Source organism: Mobula birostris, chromosome 1 (genome assembly GCF_030028105.1).
Source record: "Mobula birostris isolate sMobBir1 chromosome 1, sMobBir1.hap1, whole genome shotgun sequence".
In the NCBI taxonomy this organism is placed as follows: domain Eukaryota; kingdom Metazoa; phylum Chordata; class Chondrichthyes; order Myliobatiformes; family Myliobatidae; genus Mobula; species Mobula birostris.
Window position 1 is genome coordinate 68,235,936 of NC_092370.1, and position 23,182 is coordinate 68,259,117.

Below are 23,182 nucleotides of genomic sequence, written 5' to 3' on the forward strand. Positions count from 1 at the left end.
ACCAAACATTTAGTGAAGAGGCTTCCCCTCAGGTTTCCTTTAAACATTTCACTTTTCACCCTTAACCCATGGCCTCTACTTGTAGTCCCACCCAACATCAGTGGAAAAAGCCTGCTTATATTTACCTGATCTATACCCCTCATAATTTTGTTTACTCTGTCAAATCACCCCTCATTCTTTTACGTTCTGGGGAATAAAGTTCTAACCCAATCAATCTTTCCTTAAAACTAGGTCCTCCAGTCCCAGCAACAACCTTGTGAAATTTCACTTTACTCTTTCAATTTTATTTGCATCTTTCCTGTACGTAGGTGATCAAACTGCACACAATACTCCAAATTAGGTGTCACTAATGTCTTATATAACTTAAACATAACATTTCAATTCCTGTACTCAATAGCTTGAATTGTGAAAGCCAATATACCAAAAGCTATCTTTACAATCCTATCTACCTGTGCCACCAATTTCAGTGAATTATGGATCTGTATTCCCAGATCCTTTTCTTCTGCTGTACTCCTCAGTTCCCTGCCACTCACTGTGAAAGACCTTCACTAGTTGGTTCATCCAAAGTGCAACACCTCATACTTGTCTGCATTAAATTCCAGCTAGCATTTTTCAGCCCATTTTTCCATCTGGACAAGATCCTCGTGCAAGCTTTGATAGTCTTCCTCATTGTCCACTACAGTATGGGTGCCCCAATCAATTTGTGAAAATCACCTATTATTACAACCTTATGTTTCTTGCAACAGCATGCAATCTCTCTACAAATTTGTTCCTCAAAGCCCTATGGACTGTTGGGTGGACTATAATATAGCTCCATAAAGTGGTTATGCCTTTCTTATTCATCAGTTCCACCCATGAAGCCTCACTAGATGAGTTCTCCAGTCTATCCTGACTGAGAACTACTGTGACATTTTCCTGACTAGTAACACCAACCCTTCCTCTTTAATCCCTCTATCACATCTAAAATAACGAATCCCGGGATACTGAGCTGCCAGTCCTGCCCCTCCTGCAACCAAGCCTCACCAGTGGCTGCAATATCATAAGTCCATGTGTTAATCCATGCCCTGAGTTCATCTGCCTTTCCTACAATACTTGTTGCATTGAAATATACTCAGAACATTAATCACACCGTGCTCGACCTTTCTACAACACTCCACTACCTGATCTGGCACGGGTTCCCAGCACCCTACATCTCTAGTTTAAACACTACCCCCAGTCACTGTGCTGCACTAGCACATCTTCCCATGATGCAGAAACCTGAAGCCCTTCGTCCTGCACCAACTGCTCAGCCACCTGATAAACTGTATGATTTTTCCTTTTCAATCATAAGGCCATAATACATAGGAGCAGAATTAGGCCATTCAGTCCATCAAGTCCACTCCACCATTTCAATCACCTTGGTTAAACTGGCCCATTGAGTCTGCTCCACCATTCGATCATGGCTGATCCCTTTTTCCCTCCTCCTCAACCCCAGTTCCCGGCCTTCTCCCCATAATCTTTGTTGCCATGTCCAATCAAGAACCTATCAATCCCTGCCTTAAGTATACCCAACAACCTGGCCTCCACAGCTGCATGATGCAACAAATTCCATAAATTCACCACCCTTTGGCTAAAGAAATTTTTCTGCATCTCTATTTTGAAAGGGTGCCCCTCTATCCTGAGACTGTGCCCTCTTGTCCTAGACTCTCTCACCATGGGAAACATCCTTTCCACACCTACTCTGTCTAGGCCTTTCAACATTTGAAAGGTTTCAATGAGATACCCCCTCATCCCTCTGAATTCCAGTGAGTACAGACCCAGAGCCATCACACATTCCTTGTATGATAACCCTTTCATTCCTGGAATCATCCTTGTGAACCTCCTCTGGATCTGCTCCAATGCCAGAACAACATTTCTAAGATGAGGAGCCCAAACTGATCACAAATATACTCAGGGTGAGGCCTCACCTGTGCCTTATATAGCCTCAGTATCACATCCCTGCTCTTGTATTCTGGACCTCGTTAAATGAATGCTGACATGGCAATTTGCCTTCCTCACCACCAACTCGACCTGCAAGTTAACCTTTGGGGTTGTAACTGTCTCAGAGACATGTTTCATTGAGATGTTTATTTTATATGTTTCTGTCATAAACTCATGATTATTTGAGTTCATAGCTGTAAAAAAAGATTAAAAATGTAATAAGTAAGATGTTGAAAAGGTAACATTGATAAAAAATTTGTTTAAAAGATATCACCTTGAAATATTGTTTAATTAAGAATTTTGTGCTCTTTATGTAAGGTTTATATAATGTAGAGTGCAATGGGTCAGATGATCAGAGTGTAACAGGTCACATGACCAGAGTTTACTAAGAGCATGACTGTGGAATTATGGGTTAGAACCAACATGGAGGCAGAGAAAGACATATGGACCTAAAATAATCTTATTCTGCATGTGGTCCAAGAGGCACACAGGGTAATTGTTTTTTATTTGTTTTATATTGTGTATAATGTTGTTGATGTGTCTTTACATGGACAGTGTGATATGTTTTAAGTGATTTTATTTGATTTCAGCACATTTCTGTTGTGCTGATGTGTTGGGCCTGTTTATTGGCGGACACCAGCTTGAGAGACTTTAAAAGACTGAGAGATGTATGTTTCAAACCCTTTATGTCTTTTATTTTCTTGTAGTTTTCATGGTGTATGCTGAAGAAAGAGAGAGAGAAATAAAAATAAATCTTCAAGGACACCTGTAGGTTGCGTGGCCATTATTTCATTGGACTGGTGCAGTTACAGGGGTGTTCTGCATAAGGATTCCCAAGTCCCTTTGCATCTCAGATTTTTGGATTTTCTCCCTATTTAGGAAATAGTCGGCACATATATTTCTACTACCAAAATGCATGAGCAAGCATTTTCCAACATTGTATTTCATTTGCCACTTTCCTGCTCAATCTCCTAATCTGTCTAAGTCCTTCTGCATCCTATCTGTTTCCTCAACACTACTGGCCCCTCCACCAATCTTTGTACCATCTGCAAACTTGGCAACAAAGCCATCTATTCCATCATCTAAATCATTTATATACAGCATAAAAAGAAGTGGTCCCAACACCAACGCCTGCAGAACACCACTATAGTCACTGGCAGCGAACCAGAAAAGGATCCTTTTATTCCCACTTGCTGCCTCCTACCAATTAGCCAATACTCTAACCATGTTAGTAACTTTCCTGTAATACCATGGGCTCTTAATATGTGGCACCTTGTCAAAGGCCGTCTGAAAGTCCAAATATACAACATCCACTACACCCCTTTTATCTATCCTACTTATAATCTCGTCAAAGAATTCCAACAGGTTCGTCGGGCAGGATTTTCTCTGAAGGAAACCATGCTGACTGTGTACTATCTCGTCCTGTGTCGCCAAGTACTCCATCACCTCATCCTTAACAATCGACTCTAACATCTTCCCAACCACCGAGGTCTATAATTTCCTTTCTGCTGCCTTCGTCTTTTTTTTTAAAGAGTGGAGTGACATTTGCAATTTTCCAGTCCTCTATCACCATGCCAGAGTCCAATGATTTTTGAAAGATCCTTTAAAATGCCACCACAATCTCTAATGCTACCTCTTTCACAATCTTAGGGTGCTGTTTATCTGGTCTGGGTGACTTATGTACCTTTAGGTCTTTCATCTTTTTGAGCACCTTCTCTCTTTAAATAGTAACTGCACCCACTTCTCTCCCTTCACACACTACAACATCAGGAACACTGCAAGTGCCTTCCACACAAGCCTCACTACCATGTGGCATGGGTAGCAATACTCAGATCACAGCCCTGGAGGTCCTGTTGTCTTTCAACTTAACATCAAACTCGCTGAACTCACTTTGCCGAACTTTGTCCCTCTTCTTACCTATATCATTGGCACCTATAGGGGCCACAGCCTCTGGCTGCTCACCCTCCCATTTAAGAATGCTGAGGACTTGATCCAAGATGTCCTGGACCTTGGCACCCAGGAGGCATAATACCATCTGGCAATCTCATTGTCATTCACAGAACCTCATTTCTGTTCCTCTAACTAAAAAATACCCTGTCACAATAGCTAACCTCTTCACCCCCCTCCTTTCCCTTCTGAGCTACAGAGTTAGACTTAGTGCCAGAAATTGGACTGCTGTGACCTTCCATTGCTAGGTCACTTCCCCCCCCCCCAAAAAAAAACAGTATCCAAAGTGGCATACGTATTGTTGAGGAGATGGCCACAGGAGTACTCTGCACTGGCTGCCTGACCCCTTTCACCCTCTGAATGTCACCCAGTTTCCTATGTCCTGCTCCTTGTTTCCTGTACCTCTCCATATGACCCATCACCAATAACCCTCCCAGCCTCTTGAATGGTCCAGATGTTGCTCCATTTCAGCTCCAACTGTGGAGTGTTCGAAGCTGCAACTGAATGAATTTCTTGCAGATGAAGTTGTCAGGGACAGTGGAGGGCTCCCTGCCTTCCCACATCCTGTCAGAAGAGCATTCAACTACCTTGCCTGACATTCCTACTGCTCTAACTATACAATTATAAAAAAGGAAACAATAACTAAATAAACTGAGAAAAAATCTATCAACAGCTTTTCGCCTTCTGTCATTCAAGCTTTTCCTTGCTGAAACCTTGAAATGCTAAAGGCTCAAGTCCTCATTCTAACACTATCCACTCCAACAATTGCCACTTGCCCCTGCCTTATCTTTATTTGCCCTTGCTAATTAATTCCAATCTCTGGCTGCTGTTCAAACGTCAAAACTTCTGAGAAGCACTGCTTTGTAATGTACATTCACCAACCTGTGTGAGGTAACTCTTCTCTTGCTCTTGATCTCTGATTGGCTGCCTTTCAAATGCCAAATCTCCCATGAAGCATTGCTTTTTAATGCACACTCGCCTACCTGCACAGACGTCTGCACATGTCAAGAAACACATTTTGATATTTATTTATTTATTTATTTGTTATGCTTCACATAAATTCCATGAGTGACTGCTATTTTGTAACTTAATTTTTTTTGAGTATTGATTTATGAATTCTGTAAGGATGAATTTTTGTAAATCATTTGGCTGTAACATGAGAGTTGCCTATATTGAACGTCAAGAAGATCACACCAAAGACACAACTAAGAAATCCCAAAACCAAGGATTAGTTTGAAGGCCGGCAATCCTGCCACTGCTAATTTAAAATGATTGTGAAGAACAGGAGGAAATTGCTAACAGACTGAAAAAATACCTCAAAACCATGTTCAGTGAATGGATAACCTGTCGTAACTTCCTCCTGAGATTATACCATCACAGAAACTAGTTTTCAACCATTTCGATTCTCCATGAAATATAAGAAACAACATTGAATACTTCAAAAGCTATGGGATAAGAGGGCATCCCAGCTGCTGTTCTGGAGACCTACAGTACGCTACAATAACAATGCTTTTAAATAAGCTGTACTAGTGCAGCTGCAATATTGGCACTTACTCACAACATGGTAAAGTTCACTCAAATTCGTACAGTTTACAAAAAAAGCAGGAGATATCTAACCTGACTAATTACTATTTATTCTACTCTAAGTCATCAAAAAGTAATGAAAACAGTTGCCAACAATGTTACCAATAGCCTACTTACGGATGCCTAGGTTTTGTCAGGATTTCTCTGCTCCACACCTCTAAACTTCTTCATTGCCTTGATTCAAACATGGACCAAAAAGATGAGTTCAACAGGTAAAAATGACTGCCATTTACATCATTTGACCAATAGTCATATCAAGGCCTCATTAGAATATAGGATTTGATAGGTATCAGGTGTGTGTTGGGATCATATCTTTCACAAAGGAAGATGACCATAGTTATCAGAGGTCAATTTTCCAAGTCAAAGACATCATTATAGGAGTTGCTGGCTCAAGCATATTCAGTTACTTCATCAGTGACCTTACTTCCTTCATAAGCTCATAAATGAGGATTATGCTGATAATTGAGGCATGTTTAATTCTATTCACTACTCAACAAATGAAGTTGCTTGTGCCTTTATGCAGCATGACTTTAAACAACTGTCATGCTTGGGCTGATACTGTAAGTGGCAGGTAACATTTGTATCTCAAATATGTCAGGGATTGGCCATGTCCAACAACAGAAAGACTTACTCTTAATCTCCAACAGCATTATCATTACAAATTCCTACGTCACCATTCGGGGAGTTCACCATTTATCAAAAACACTAAAGTACCACAAACATAAATAATGTGGCTATGAGAATAGGACTCACTTTAAAACCAACACTGAAAACACTTTTGGAATCTCACTTGATAAAAATTTACTTCCTTCACAATTACCCAAAAAGGGTTGAAACTTATTCGCTTTGACTTTTATATCTAATTCTGGACTGTAAGAGTTTAAAAAGTTATTCAAGTATCAGTGGCATTGAACAGAAAGGACCACAGCCCTAAATCCTGGTCTAGGGACCTGAGATGGAATAACATGGTGACCTTGAATTTTTCAGCCTACAAGTAGGGTACCTACAAAATAGGTAAGAAAGCATGTTTATTATTATTGATAAACTGCTCAGTTTAGTTGATAGTTTAACTCTTATTCTACATATGGATATGTTGTCTTGATTATCTTGATGTATTTTTCTTTGTTGCTTATTTTCAATAATAATTAATAAAAAAGATTTAAAAATGAAAAAAAAGAAAGCAAATAGACTCATAGTAAACAACACTGAAACAACCCTTGAACTCACTGTCAAAACTCATTTATCTTAATCTTACTGTGGACAACAGGCAATGTTGGCAGCATCACTGGCAACACATCACTTCTCAATAAGCTCAATGCTCATTTCAAACAGAAAGTCAGTGAAATGAAGCCATCTGCTCTGACAAACTTTAATGCATTTGTACCCATGGTCACCATCGCAGACATCATATTGGCCTTCCAGAGGGGGAGTCTGTGGAAAGCAACTGGCTTGGATAGAGTCCCCAGCCATGTCCTCAAATCATGCGTGCAAGTATTCACAAATATCTTTAAGCTCTTCATCCTCCAATCCAAGGCTCTTAATTTCTTCAACAAGACCACGGTCATTCCAGTACAGTAATGAATAAAAATAAAGTAACATGCCATTAATATGCCCAATGGTTTTGATATCCATTATCACAAAGAGCTCCAAGACGCTGGTCATAGCACACATCAACTCCAGCCTCCCAGAAAACCTCAACTCACTGCAATTTGTCTACCTTACCACTGAAAAAGGCCTGTGGAAGATGCCATTTTCCTGGTCCTACACACAACATGCTTGACTTCCTGACGTAATCAGTAAAGAAAGGCAACAACACATCCTTCATGATTGCCCTCAACACTAGTGCCATGTGAAGTTCCATCTTCAACCTATTTATCCAGCCTATACACTCACATCTGTGTGGCCAGGTTCTGCTTCAACTCCCTGTATAGGTTTGCAGATAATACAACTATAGTGGGATGGATTTCAAATGGTGAGACAGAGTACAGGAAGAAGATAGAGATCCCAGTGACATTGTGTCAAGCGCACAACCTTTCCCTCAATATCAGCAACGTAAAGGAGCTTATCTTTGACACTGGGAAGATTCCACACTTCAGGAATATGGAACCTTTGTCTGTGTCTCTAGACTAATAATGGAAGGAAATCATGGAAGCCAGAATCTGAGAATCCTTGCCCAAATGTACAGTCATTAAGCAGCCCAACAGAAATATATGATCCCATTTTAATCTAAATTTTCATAGAGATTAACTGTTCTTTATATGCTTACTGTTACGTACCCCGTAACTGGGTTGCCAAACCAGCAGAAATGGACCACTTAGTTGGAGTCTGGATTACTGGAACTAAGAAAGTTTTATTAAAGAAATAAGCAACATAGTACTCTAATCAAAAGGATATAAATGCAACAGTTTAGCAATGATAAAACACACGTGTACACAGAACTAGGATAATAGGATCAATCAAGCTCTATCGCAGTCTAGGGGTAAATGATCAGTTTCAAGTGACGCAAAGTTCAGTTCAGTTCACAGTAATCGCTGTTGTGCCGTTGGGGCAGGGAGAAGAGAGAGAGAGAAAGCAAATGAATATTCAAAACGGATTCCACACAGACCTTCGATATTCCTCGCAGTTAGCTTTCGGGCGAGCCCTTTGTAATGTCTTCTGAGGTCACCGACTGTGACCCCTCCGTTCCAGATACGATCGTTCTTCTGCGGTGAACCCGGCACCCAGGCAAGGGCGGACACACACACCAGGTTCCCGCCCGACCGTATCTTTCCACCCTGTGCGTCTATGGCTGGTCCCGCGACTAGACTTCCAAAAACTCCCACCAACTTGTGGGGGCACACCGCTTCCAGGGTCTTGTTACCTCGTGGTGTCGTGTGTATGTTGCCTTAGCGAACCTGTCCCTTTTTATCCCCCTGCTGGGATATCGCCTGTCCATCAAACTTCAAACAGTTCAGGGTTCAAAGCCACCGGTCTCTGACAATACTCGGAACCGTGTCTCCTTTCGGTAATCTCTCTCGTCTCTCTCTTATTAGCATCTTGCATGTTCCCCTATTGTCCTCTTATCGGCATCAATCTTCTGATAACTGGTTCTTTTGTGGAATATGGAATCTTTGCCTGTGTCTCTAGATAATAATGGAAGGAAATCATGGAAGCCAGAATCTGAGAATCCTTGCCCAAACGTACAGTCATTAAGCAGCCCAACAGAAATATATGATCCCATTTTGATCTAAATTTTCATAGAGATTAACTGTTCTTTATATGCTTACACATTTTCATCTGTAGACCTCCAAGGAAATATCACAGCCTGTTCATCTACTTGCTGTTCCTCTTCAACATTACCCAAGCACAATGCCATAGTTTCCATATGTAAACTGATGAAGTTCAACGCTACACCATTAGTTCATCTCTTAACCCTTCCATTATTGCTAAGTTATTAGGTTACTTGATCAATACTTAGTAATAGAGGAGAAGAAATCTCAAGCATCTACAACCCCAACTTCACCATTGCATCAGCTCTTGTGCTGTTAAAGCCCTCATCCAGTCTTTGCTGTCTCTGTACTTGATATTTCCAACACAAATCCTAGCTTGCTACCCTCATTCCGACGTGTATGATCCTGAGATCACCCAAAATTGCTGCCTGTGTATAGTAAGTATAGTATTGATTGTGAACTATAATTGTTACATGAAGGCCGAATTTTCAGGAATACATTATGTGACTAGCTGTTTTTCAGGTTGCAGTAATGATTGCGGAAAATTCTAGAGTGAGCTTGTGAAGACCCCTTGAATTAACCACGCATTCCTGAGGTTCTGCGGAATCTATGTATTTGTCAAAGATAAAGGATTCACTATGCACTCATAATTTATAGTGAGAAAAATGATGAGTTGGCAAGGAATCATCACTTTCAAAAAAAACTCTTCAAGGGCACTGAGTGATTAAACGATTCTGTTGGCGGGCTGGCTCTGTGAAACTCTTTATAAATTGTGATGGCTGAGGTTCAGATCTAAGCATGAGGAAAACAAGTGGCATGTCTACAAATTTGTTGTGAATAAAGAGGCAAATTTAGAAACTGCTGAAGTGGAAGACAGCATGAAGTGGCAGTCCATTCCCAGATCAGTAACAGGAGATCTTGATGTTTACAATAAAATGCAGGAGCTTTTCTTTTCGTACATCAAATTAATAGAAAAACTTTTCACGGCAAATAACATTGTTGAAATAAAGATCGAGTTGAAGATTGTACCGAAAAAGGACACGTGAACACAGGAAGGCAAATCTATAAGTAAAAATTGAGCTAGACGCCAAGTTGCTGATGGAAAATGACTTGTCCCATTAGAAAAGCAGCATAAACATTTTACTGTCGGACATCATGAAAAGTTAAAAGCTTTAAATCTACAGTCAGAGGTCAGAAAAAAAAACAGTAATTACATAGTCATTCCAAGAAATCTGGCATGGGATTGCAACTTCAGGGCATAGGTGGATTATCGTGTTATACAATTTTGTGTGAATTAACACATGAGCCTATCCAGTCCAAAAAACTTTAGATTTTACATTTAAATTGATATTTAAATCACTATCCCTTTGGATATTGCCTCTGAAACTACAATTTATTTTAGTGGGCACAAAGTTTCAGCCCAAGTAATGTGGATCAACGTCAGGAACGGTTGCAGGAAGTTCACGTTCAAATCCAGATCATAGAAGTGCCTGGATGTAAAGCTCTCCAACTACTGCATTGGGAATCATTTGGCACAAGTGAACCATTTAAGATAGAAATCAAAGAGATATAACCTCTGAAAGGAAGTCTGAATAGAATGTTGCAACTGTTATGGCTTTGTGGGTGGCTGTAAGCAGACAAATCTCAAGGTTGTAGAATTTATACATACTTGATAATAAATATACTTTGAATCTTTGAAACTTTAATAAGTGGAGACAGTCAGCAGTTTCCTAAAAGTAAAAGAACAATTGTAATAGAAAACCACGGAAAGGAAGTTCATATAACAATAATTGATGTAAGAAGTCCATTTCAGATAGTGTGTATTTAAGGTACACTCCTTGCCCAAGAAAACCCCAAAATAGATTAAATTTACCTGTATGAATTGGTGCATGACAAGTCAGAAGTATGCCCAAGTCTGAAGATTTAATCATGAATCAGCAGAGATGAAGGATCTTCACTAAGCTAGACCTGTCTCATAATAATACTGATCTTAATATAGATGAAGAGAAACAACTCTACTTGAAAATTAATATTCACATGAAGCTACACACATACAGGTTAAAATCATAACAGAAGTGATCCAATACAACATTTCCACCAGATATTGTCACAGTGTTAACTCAAATACATCACCTTTTATTTAATAAAAATGAAGCGTGATGATGCAAGATAGATCAGCGAAAGGTAAGGAAAGCCTGCATAACAAATTGCTTCTGATCATTACAACACCAACCAAAAGCTAGTACTTACTTGTGATGCATCTAGCAATGAAAATGGACCAGTGATTAGCCATGAAGTGGATCTTGGCAAACTGTGTATCCGTACAGATATTCACCACAAACCAAAGCAATTGTGCTCAGTGAGAAAAAATGGGATTTGTAAATGCAATTAAAATTTTAAGGCTTCACTGATTCCATTCAGGAAAGGCATTTGCACTTGTAGCTAGCCACATACCTTAGCTGGACCATTCTGGCATTGAGGTCTACCATTTCCTACGTGGGATGCAAAAGTGGTCATCCTACAGAATCAACACAGTTATGACACTGATTACAAAGCATCCAAACTGATTTCTTGTATAGGCTGCCTAAAGTAGAAGTTTCAATGAATATAGAAAGGGAACCATATACTGTACCTTATAGAAGAAAGAAAACATTCTTCCTGCCACAGCAAATGAATATAGGCCATCCTTGGATTATGAATGCCTGAATTATGGAAACCATACATACAAAAGTCTGATTAAAAAAATATATATAGTATTAATCAACAGTCATTCAAAATGTTGGGCACGTGGCCAAGTGGTTAAGGCATTCGTCTAGTGATCTCAAGGTCGCTAGTTCGAGCCTCAACTGTGGCAGCGTGTTTGTGCCCTTGAGCAAGGCATTTAACCACACATTGTTCTAGTCTGTGCGAGGAGTGGCGCCCCACACAGACTTCCAATCTGCGCCTTGTAAGGCATGAAAATGCCCGACACAGGCCTCTCATGGTCTGAGTCGATGTTCCCCATTCAAAATGGTAGAAGTAGGGCACATGTTTGCTAAATCTTTATTTGTCTATCTCTGTCTACTGGAAGAAGTCATATCAGACAATGGCCAAATGCTTTGAACAGCTTATGAGAAGCAAACAAATAAATAACCCTTTCATGCAAACACAAGGAATTCTGCAGATGCTGGAAATTCAAGCAACACACATCAAAGTTGCGGTTGAACGCAGCAGGCCAGGCAGCATCTCTCAGAAGAGGTACAGTTGATGTTTCGGGCCGAGACCCTTCATCAGGGCGAAGGGTCTCGGCCCGAAACGTCGACTGTACCTCTTCCGAGAGATGCTAAATAACCCTTTCACCTATCTTTATCACTCACCTTCAAATGGGGAAGTAAAATACTTGGTGTGCACAATAAAGGAGGCATTGAAGAAACAGGTCATGTAGGTTTGACCGAGCTTCAAAAGGAAACATTGACTTTCAGCAATTCTTCTAAATTATAGAATGACATTACACTCTACGATAGGATACAGCCCTAAGTAAATTTCATACACAAGAAATCTAGAACATGTTTCTGTGTCGTACAGCCAACTTTGCAAACTAAAGTACAGGGAAGTTTAAAGAAAGTAAGCATCATGGTCACAGGATAGCTACAATATTCCTCAAGGAAGACAAAGTATGAAGGACAGAAATAATTTTCACATTCCTTTGGGACTCAGAAAGATACTTTGGCTCAGGGAGTGGTGGGGGAAGATGCGGAGGGAATGTTTTATACCACTCTATACTTTTCTCAGCAGTACTAACTTCTACGTCTCCTATACCCAACCCACTGTTACAGATTCAGGTCTTGTTTTGTATATAAAATTGAAGTTTTTTTTACTTTTCTCAATAAATAAGATCCAAAGAAACAATGAAGTCTATGTGCAGCTTGATAGATCTATGCAAGTGAAATGGCAATGGGCCTTAGAATGCAACAATATTTTTGCACTGCATCTATTCAATTGATTACTAATAGTTAAGTATGGCTTTATAACCAGTAAGGAAAGAGTACAATTTATGTACTTGTTCCTTCCATGTTTAGTATAGAATATTAAAGTTGTATCACTTGGAGTTGAGAAGAAAGACAGCTGACATTATGCAAACATATAAGATCCTAAGGGGGCTTGATAGGATAGATGTTGAGATGTTTGCACTGGTGGAAGAATCAGAAAATGGAGGCATTACTACAAATAGGGAATGATCATGTAAATCTGAAGTGCATGGAAATTTCTTCTCTCAAAGGGTAGTGAATCTCCGCAATTCTCTGGCCTTGGGAATAGTGGAAGCCAGATTTGTAGATCATTAGATATACTTGAGGTGGAAATAGATAAATATTGATGGGGAACTGGCACAGAGAAGTAATTGAGGCATAGATCAACCATGATGATATTGAAGGTAGGGCAAGTTTGAAGAGCCTACTACTGCCATTTTCTTATGTTCTTTTGTATTTCTGCAGGTTTAAAAATATTTTGTCAGTCTAGGGATTCATTAAGTGATATATTCCTACTGACATGGAAAGAAGAACTGTTTTACATTTCATACAAATTATGTACAGTACATTTCTTTACAAAAATAACTTTATAAGTTCTAAAATAAAATGCAGATACAAATAACTAGCTTTTCACTTACATTACAGACATTAAAAGAGCTAAGGCATCAATTTTGCAGCTTCTGGCACATAAATTGCATTGTCACTATGGCATAGGGAAGGAGTACAGATAAATAGGTGATATTTACAGGCCACATTAATCATGTTAGATATGGCTTTTGCTACTGAAAGATTTACCATTATTGCTTGGGCATTTACCCAAGCAATTTTAAAAAGCTATATGTACAGATTCCCTATCAGGAAATGCAAAGGGAGGGTTCTGAAAGAACAAAATGGTGGACACATAGGCTTCAAAATTCATCTCTGTAATTCTTCATTATATGGACACCAAGGTGCTAATTAGGTTCAAGCATATTAACTGATGTATGCACGAACGTTTGTTGTGTGAGAGTTGTTGACATCTATGTCAATGTGGGTTACACTGGTAAGCAGATCATGATATCCATCAGGATGAAATGCATTGAACAAAATTGTGCTATATTGGAGCTTAGTGCTCCATCTAACAAGCATTCAGTGGTAGGAACAAAGCAACAATGTATAATTACAGTTTAGCTGCTAATTGACTCTCCTATGTTTAAAGGCTTCATTGCTTTGTAGTTTTTAAAATTTGCTACAAAAACAGAACCCTGAAAAACTCACTGGATCAAGCAACAGCTTGTGTAAGCAAAAGGTGTAAATCAAAATTTTGGATTGAGACCCTGTATCAGGACTAAGAGGGAACAGGAAAGATTGCCGGAAAATAATGGTATGCCAGGGAGTTCAATAGAGACGGGTAACTGATATGTGGAGTGGTCTATGGTGTAGTTTGTCCTTGGTGTTCTCCATAGCTATGGAGAGGCCAAAGACAAACAGGAAGAACAACATTGCGTATGCTGCTTGAGCAGCTTACAACCCAATGATATGAACATTGAATTTTCCAATTGCAGGTAAACTACAACCTCATGTTCTCCTCCCATACAAATTTGCCTGTCCTCCGAGTTTTCTTCTCCCTTTGTCTGCCCCTTCCTATCTCCTCGCCCCACCTGGTTCCATCCGTGCATCATCTCTTCCTTATCTGTTTCCACCTTTCACCTACCAGCCTCTATCTCACTGCCTATGTACTACAATATACAAAAATCTTTCCTGTTTTCTCTTAATCCTTACACAGGGTCTATTCCTCTTACATCCACAGATGTTGCTTAATGAATGAGTTTTACCAGCATTCTGATTTTGCTCTAGATTCGAGCATTGCAGTCTTCTTTTGGAAGTTGTTTTTAAATTTTCTGACAGTTCTTTGGAGAATAGTATAGCACTTGCTAAAGAAGTTAAAACTTCTGATCAAACAAGTTTCTCTTGCATACGGCACTTCAGTGAACTTTGCCTTCGCTGGTGCTTCAAAATGCTATCAAACCTGTGGGAGAAGGCCTGGTGGTTTGCTGCTGATTTCAATGGAGGTGCAGGTAATCTTAGAGAATAACTTCTAGCACCTCAGGGATCTTCAAGGTCCTGCTATAGACTACAGATCTAAGAGCAGCACCAGTCTGGTTTCTCTGGATAATAAGCAACAGTAATATTGCCAATGAGAATAGCAAGGATTCTTATCAGAGTAGTCACGGTCCGTGATGTCACTGTCACTCTTCTGCATCAGTAATCTGTATAATTTGTTGGGAAGAGACATAGCTGAATGTCGTGTCACTTAAATACTTGTCTCTGGAACTGATGGCTAAATTTTCTTAATGCTTGCAACTTTCAAATTAGGTCCCCCTGTTGAGATGTCTGTGAACAGTGCATTAAACCGTGAAGACTGAAATCATTATAATGAGTAAGCTGAATAAATCTTGTGTGCTTCCTGTGTTTGTGTGTGTGGCGGGGGGGGGGAGGGGGGATTGTTGCGATTTAAATACGTATCATGGCCAATGTTCCTGCATCTGACAATTGTCCAGCCTCTTCCCCAGTGTGCTTAACCCTTCCATCCTCAAGTAATTACATTAATACATTTAGTCTTTTTTCACTTTTGCCTATCTTCCTTAACAGCAATCGAATAATTCTCACAGTAAATTAACCCCATTATGACTATTATTCCATCAATGAAAATAAATCTCGAACAACAGATTTTATACATTTAATATGTCCCCAGGGTGATTTACTATAGTGGACTTGGTTCTATTCTATGCTGTTCTCAAGCTCAAACCTCATCAGTTATGTTGCACTCTTTATGCATGCCGTGTTTACCTGCCAGTGACTCAGTGCTAACAATGAAACTGGGATTGTAAAGTATTCAAAATATTGCAGATAAAATTGAATAATTCACACACACATTATATATTAATCAAAAATACCAAATTTCAATTGCTGAGTGGGTTTCATTGCGGTAGTCGCAAATGCGCCACATAAGTAATTTTGGAAGTCCTCTGTATAATTGCCTTGTAATCGAGCAGTATGCATTGTACTATAATGACTTAGCACATTACACTATAAAATAATTAAAAATAAACTTTGTCATAGGCATGAATGGAATTTCTATACTAAGCTTGGATATTGGTATATCCAACTGCAGTAAAAAAGAACAACTTTAAAAATTTATTAAGATGCATTGAGTAACCTTAACTTTTTAATGTAAGTTCTATTCAGTTTTAGTAAATTTAAGGGCACAAGGAAAAACAATTTGTTGGACAGAGAAAATGGATTTGGTTCTATCGGTTGTAAACTAGTTATCCCTTTAAACCTTGAACATCATTGGATTATGTGATGGGTTGGTTCTAGGGATAAGTAGATTAACATATTTCTATGTACAGAATGGCTTCGTTTTTGATCTTGGCTCAAAATTGACAGTGTTTCATTAGGAGATTGTAAGCCTGCGACAAGTTTATTTGCTGTAACTGAACAGCCTAACAAACCATTAATCAAAAATGTTTGATTATCTGACTGTTAATACAGCAAAGATGCAAATGGTGATGAAAAGTCATTGACCTGAGTCATTACCTCTATTTCTCTCTCCACACGTGCTTTCTGATCTGCTGAGTAATTCCAGCAATTTTTGCTTCTTTTCCAATATAGTGCCAGTATAATGCTTTTTTTTTGGCAGCCAAACCAAAGATATAAAAGCTTTGCAGTGACATACAGCATGCTAGAGGAACTCAGTGGATCAGGCAGCATCTATGGAGGGAAATTATCAGCTGACTTGTCAGGAGGAGACCTTTCTTTACAACTGGAAAGAAAGAGAGGAGATTGTCATTATTAAAAGGTGGGGCAGAGGGTGGCGTGGGGAGGGAGAGATAGGAAGATGGGTGAGTGGGAGAGTGGGAATGATGTAGGAAGCTGGGAGCTGATGGGTGGAAGTGACAATGGATAGAAGAAGATGGCATATGATAGTAGAGGACAATGAACCATGGAATAAAAGGTAGGAAGTGAGGAGTGGAAACAAAACGAGGAATATGTGGGTAATGTGCAGATCAAAAGTGCAGGAGAGGAGAAAGAGAAGGGCTATGAGAACCAACAGGAAAGGGAAAACAAAGGGAGGACAAAAAGAGAGTGTCTACCAGAAGAAATCAATGCTCATGCTATTGGGTTGGAATCTACCAAGATGGAATTTGAACGCTATTCTTCTAATCTGCATCTGGTCTCAAATTGGCAGTGGAGATGGCTGTGGATAGATATGCCAGTGTGGGAATGAGAAGTGGAATTAAAATGGTCGGGCACCAGGAGCTCCTGGCCATCATGCTGGATGGTGTGAAGGTACTCGATGAAGCAATCCCACAATTTGAATGAGCCTCTCTGATGTAGAAGAGGCTGCACCCCAGGAGTGCCAGAAGCAACAAGTAGCACTGATTGGTTCTCAAGTGAAAGACTGCCTCAACTGGAAAGACTGTTTAGACCATAATAACATCATAAGATATAAGAGTTGTATAAGGCCATTTGGCCTGTTGAGTCTGTTTTGCCATTTAGTCATACTTTATTGATCCCGGGAGAAACTGGTTTTCTTGACAGATGCACCATAAATAATAAATAGTAATAGAACCATAAATAGTTAAATAGTATGTAAATTATGCCAGTAAATTATGAAATAAGTCCAGGACCAGCCTATTGGCCCAGGGTGTCTGACCCTCCAAGGGAGGAATTGTAAAGTTTGATGGCCACAGGCAGAAATGACCTCCTATGACGCTCTGTGCTGCATCTCGGTAGAATGAGCCTCTGGCTGAATGCACTCCTGTGCCCACCCAGTACATTATGTAGTGGATGGGAAACATTGACCAAGATGGCATGCAACTTGGACAGCATCCTCTTTTCAGACACCACCGTGAGAGAGTGTCTTTCATCATGACTGAACAAAGTTTCCTCTCTGCTCCAATCTCCTGCCTTCTCCTTGTATCCCTTCATGCTCTGACCTATCAAGAATATATCAGTCTCTGCCTTAAATATACATAAAGACTTGACTTCCACAACTGGGTGTGGCAAAGAATTCCACAGATTCACTACTCTTTGGCTAAATAAATTCCTCCTCTTCTCCATTCTAAAAGAATGCCCCTCTATTCTGAGGCTGTGTCTTCTGATCTTAGACACTCCCACCACAGCAAACATCCTCTCCACATCAACTCTTTCAAGGTTTTTCACCATTTAATAGGTTTCAATGAGGTCACTCTTCATTCTTCTGAATTCTAGTGAATACAGGCCCAGAACCATCAAGCACTCTTCATATGACAGACTATTCAAACCTGGAATCATTTTCGTGAACCTCCATTGTATCCTTTCCAGTTTCAGCACATCCTTTCTAAGATAAAGGGCTCAAACTATTCACAATACTCCAAGTGAGGTCTCACCAGTGCTTTGTAAAGACTTAACATTATATGCTTGCTTTTATATTCTAAGTACTGTTACGTAAACGGCAACAATGAATATCAATTGAGACAGGTTATATAAAAACAACCAAACATTTATTAAACTTTAACCAGAAATTAACTGATATGCAGCCGTTCAACAACTCGTCACTCGGCACTGGTTCCTTAAAGCATTAAGTGCGAAAACCCTTCTTAAAGCGAAAAAGACAACTATAGTTCTTAAAACGATAAATTCAAAAATCCAACAAATTTATAAGTTCAATTAGGGAGAGACTTCTCTGGAGAAGGATTTCTTCATAGACACGACTTTCCTGCTGGTTCTGTCCGCAGGATTCACGATGCCGAAAATAAACAGTTTAAAGCAACTGACCTTAAATTCTTTTAGAGAAAGAGCAAACCTTTGCATGCACTCTTTGCATTTTTTGGCAAGAGTTATCCATGATGCAGGTCGCTACTCCTCCAATGAAGACTCAATAAGGTCGATCGTTTATTAAACTGCCAAACAATGCCGACTCCTCTCAATCCTTCAATCCTATACTTCGATAAATTCTTCACTCTCCCTTCTACTGTTGGAATTGAGTAAATCAGCACATCTAGCAAAAATTTCCAGTCCAGTATCTTGAAATAGAACGCAGCACTCCGTTTTAAAAATGAAACTGCGTCACAAAAACAAACACGCAATGGAAACAGAGACACAGCATGTTCTACCTGGAAATCTACAAACTAAAAACCAGCTGTGTCACCTGGGTCGACCCTTATATACCCATGGTGCACATGTCATCATGTGACCTCACATCGGCGGGAAAATCACATCAGGTGACCTCCAAAAGACCATTATATCATTCTCACAAAAAAAACAGATCTCCTTGAGCATGTAACAGTACTCATGAAATGAATGCTAACGTTGCATTGTCATCCTCACCACTGACTCAACCTGCAAATTAATTTTTAGGGAATCCTGTACAAGGACTCCCAACTCCCTTTGCCCCTCATTTTTTTGTATTTTCTCTCCACTTAGAAAATAGTTATCTCTTCCATTTCTTCTACCAAAGTGCATGACCATACACTTCCTGACACTGTATTCCATCTGCCACTTCTTTGCCCATTATCTTAATCCAAGTCTTTCTGTAGCCTCTCTACTTTCTCAAACATAAATTCTCTGTAGTCTCTCTACTACTTTAAAACTACGCCTCCACCTATCTTCATATCATCTGCAAACTTTGCAACAAAGCCATCAATTCCGTCATCCAAATCATTGAAACACTGTATAACATAAAAAGAACCAGTCCCAACTCAGACCCTTACGGAACACTGGTCACTGGCAACCAACCAGAAAAGGTTCTGTTTATGCCCACTCTTTGCCACCTGGCAATCAGTCACAGCTTTAACCATGCTAGACTCTTTCCTGTAATACAATGTGTTAAGCAGCCTCATGTGTGGCATCTTGTCAAAGGCCTTCTGAAGATCCATGTACACAACATCAACCATTCTCCTTTGTCTCTCCTATTTGTTATTTCTTCAAAGAATTCCAACAAATTTGTCAAGAAAGACTTGTTGACTACAGCCTATTTTATCATATGCCTCCAAGTATACTGAGACCTTATCCTTAATAATTGACTCCAACATCTTCCTAACCACTGAGGTCAGTACATAGTTTCCTTTCTTCTGCCCCTCTCCCTTCTTGAAATGAGGAGAGACATTTGCAATGTTTAGGGCCCTGAATGGTGGTGAAGGAGGAGACTTAGGTGTAGAGGCAACATTTCGGATCATTGCAGGGATCAGTGTGGAGAGACAAGTGGACAAAGGAGTCATAGGGAGAGATATTCCTGTGGAAAGCATAGAGAGGAGAGGAGAAGAAGACGTTCCATGTAGTAGGATCATGTTGGAGATGGCAGACATTGCAGATAGATACGTTGAATGTGGAGATCTGTGAGGTTATGGGTGAGGACAAGGGGAACTCTGTACTTGCTATGTACTGGAGTATGGGGTGAGGGAAGATGTGGGAAAAATCGAAGTGATGTGAGTAAGGGCTACATTAATAGCAGTGGTGGAGGGAGCTACAGTTTTGAGACCTTAGACATATGAGATAGGAGCAGAATTAGGTTGTTTGGCCAGTTGATTCTGTTCTGCAAAAGAGGATATGTTGAAATTCTGAGAATGGAAAGCCTCAACATGAGAACAGAAGGAAATAAATGGAGGAACTGAGAGAAGGGAATAGTATTCATGCAAGTGACGGAGTGGCAAGAGGTGTAGTTGAGGTAACTGTGAGAGTCAGTGGGTTAGTAAAAGATACTAATAGATAATCTGTCTCCTGAGGTCAAGTAAGAGGAGAGAGGTGTTGGAGAAGGAGCATGTGAATTTAAGGGAAGGATGGAAGTTGTAGTGAAGTTGATCATAAATTTTTGGAGCAGACTCGATGGGCCAAATGACCTAATTCTGCTCCTACATCTTATAGTCTTATTCCTGAAGCACTGAGGTAATTGTTTCATTACTTCATTGTTGAATATCAATATGCTGTTCAACAAGTTTTTGAAGTTTCCAGTCCACTTCCAAAGCTTGGGGGTTTATTGCTTAAGATGTTGATCCATTCAAGAAGAAATGTGTTGAGCTTGCACATTGTAGACTTTACATTGACTTGATTGTGAAATAGAATTCTTTCATATTGTTGCTCTCTGAGGATGACTGGAGTTCAGCAGACTTGATCTACCATTGTTCTAAGTTTGCATTGAAACACCTGCAGCTGTTATTACATACCTGCTTCTGAGATAATGATGATGCCATTATCCAGACTAAGTACAAGCATCAATACTTCTATTATTTTCCTCCACTCGTCTTGATATCCATGTACTGTTGACCCAAGCTTCTTAAAGGCTGGAATATAGATTGTTTATTTGAAGTGTTCCAACCTGATTTACAATTACAGAGAATATTGATGACAGTCAAAATTTGACAGAATTAGCAAGAAGTTATTCAGAGCCATGAATCTGAGTTTTCTGGCATTTGTATTTTTTTTAATGTTTTCTTGTCTTTTGCCTTTATAGCTGACATAACAGGAAATTTAATCTTTAAAAGGATGACTTACTGGTTTGCCCAGCATTCTGTTCAATGTATAGTTTCAACACAACATGACAGTGGTTGATCTCATCACCAACATCGATAAGATGGCCCACAAAGAGGAGGTGAGGAACTCAAGGCACGGTGACAGTCAACTATCCTCTTCTTTGATGTCAACAAGACAAAAGGAGATGGTTATCGGCTTTAGGAGAATTCACACCACTCACACCCCTCTTTACGTCAGCAGCACAGCAGTGGAAACTGTGAGCAGTTTCAAACTCCTGGGAATGCATATTTCGCACAACCCCAAATGGTCCCAGAACACAACTCCAAATAGTCCCAGAACACATCCTACACAATCCTCAGCTTTCTGAGGAGACGGAAGAGAGCTGGACTATGTACATCAATACTCACATCCTTTTACAGATGCACAATTAGGGAGCTTCACTGCATGGTATGGAAACTGCAGGGTGGCAGACAGGAAGACTCTACAATGGGTAAACAAAACTGCCCAGTGCATCACCAACACCAGCCTACCTGTATCAGAATCAGAATCAAGTTTAATATAATTAATAAATATCACGGGCAGATGTTGTAAACTATGTTGTTTTGTGATGGCAGTACATAGCAATACATAGTAAAAAACTATAAAGCACCGTCAAAATTGTATATATGAAATTAAATAAGTAGTGCCAAAAGAGACCGAAAAGAAATAGTGATGTAGTGTACAAGAGTTGATTGTCCATTCAGAAATCTGATGGTGGTGGGGAAGAAGCTGTTCCTAAAATGTTGAGTGTGTGCCTTCAGGCTCCTGTACCTCCTCCTTGATGGCAGCAATGAAAAGAAGGGGATATCCCAGGTGATGGGGTCCTTAATGATGGATACCACCTTTTTGAGGTATTGTCTTTTGAAGACATTATTGATGGGCATATATTGTATATAGAAAGATGTTAGAAAAAGGGCAGCAATATCAAGAAGAATCCCACCCACCCTGCTCATGGGCTGTTTGTCCCACTTCCAATCAGGAGGAGGCTACCTAGCAACCACACCAGGACCACAAAACTCAAAAACAGTTACTTTACCCAAGCAGAAATGCTGATCAACACCTCCACCCACTACTTTATTATTTCCTGTGAAAGCAACTTAATTACAGTCACTTTATGCACGTATCATCAATCTCTGTATATAAAATATCGGATGTATTTATATTTATCATGTTTTTATTATTATGATATTTTATCTTATTGTGGTTTTTTTGAGCTGCATCAGATCTGGAGTAACAATTATTTAATTCTCCTTTACACTTGTGTATGGAAATGACATTAACCAATCCTGAATATCTTGAATATAATGACTCAGACATTGTGGGTGTGAAATTTCCTGACAATAACATTGTTAATTAGAAAGAAAAAGAATTGAAATAAAAACAGAAATTGTTGGAGATACTGAGATGATTAGAAATGGGTGATTATCTTAAATGTACCAAGTCAGAAGGATAATTACAACAGTTTCATTCTCTCCTCCTATATTTTCATTCATCTACTTCTATTGCATCTTCCTGGCAGGTCACCTGCAATTATTCAGTTTCTCTAGTTCTTCAAATATTCCCTCCCTTCTATTCCCCCCTCGCCTCTTCTCTGCAATGAAACACATATTTGAATTTGAAGTTAGTTCAGTGCTTGTGACGGGATAAAAACCTAAAATAGTTGATCACACTGCAATTGCCACAGATGATGCCTGACCTTCTGATGTCTAATTCTTGTTTATTAACATAACCTTATGATTTTAATGTTATACTCTGTGCCCTTTCTCAGTAGACATTGAGTATCATTATGTCTATGACCATGGCTGATCAACACCATGGTTTACCTCTTCTCCATAGACCTAGATTGCTAGATCGTTCAAAAAATTAACTACCACTTTAAATACTTCCAATGATCTTCTCTATACAACCATCTAAAGTGGGAGATTTCAGAGATTCACCATCCCC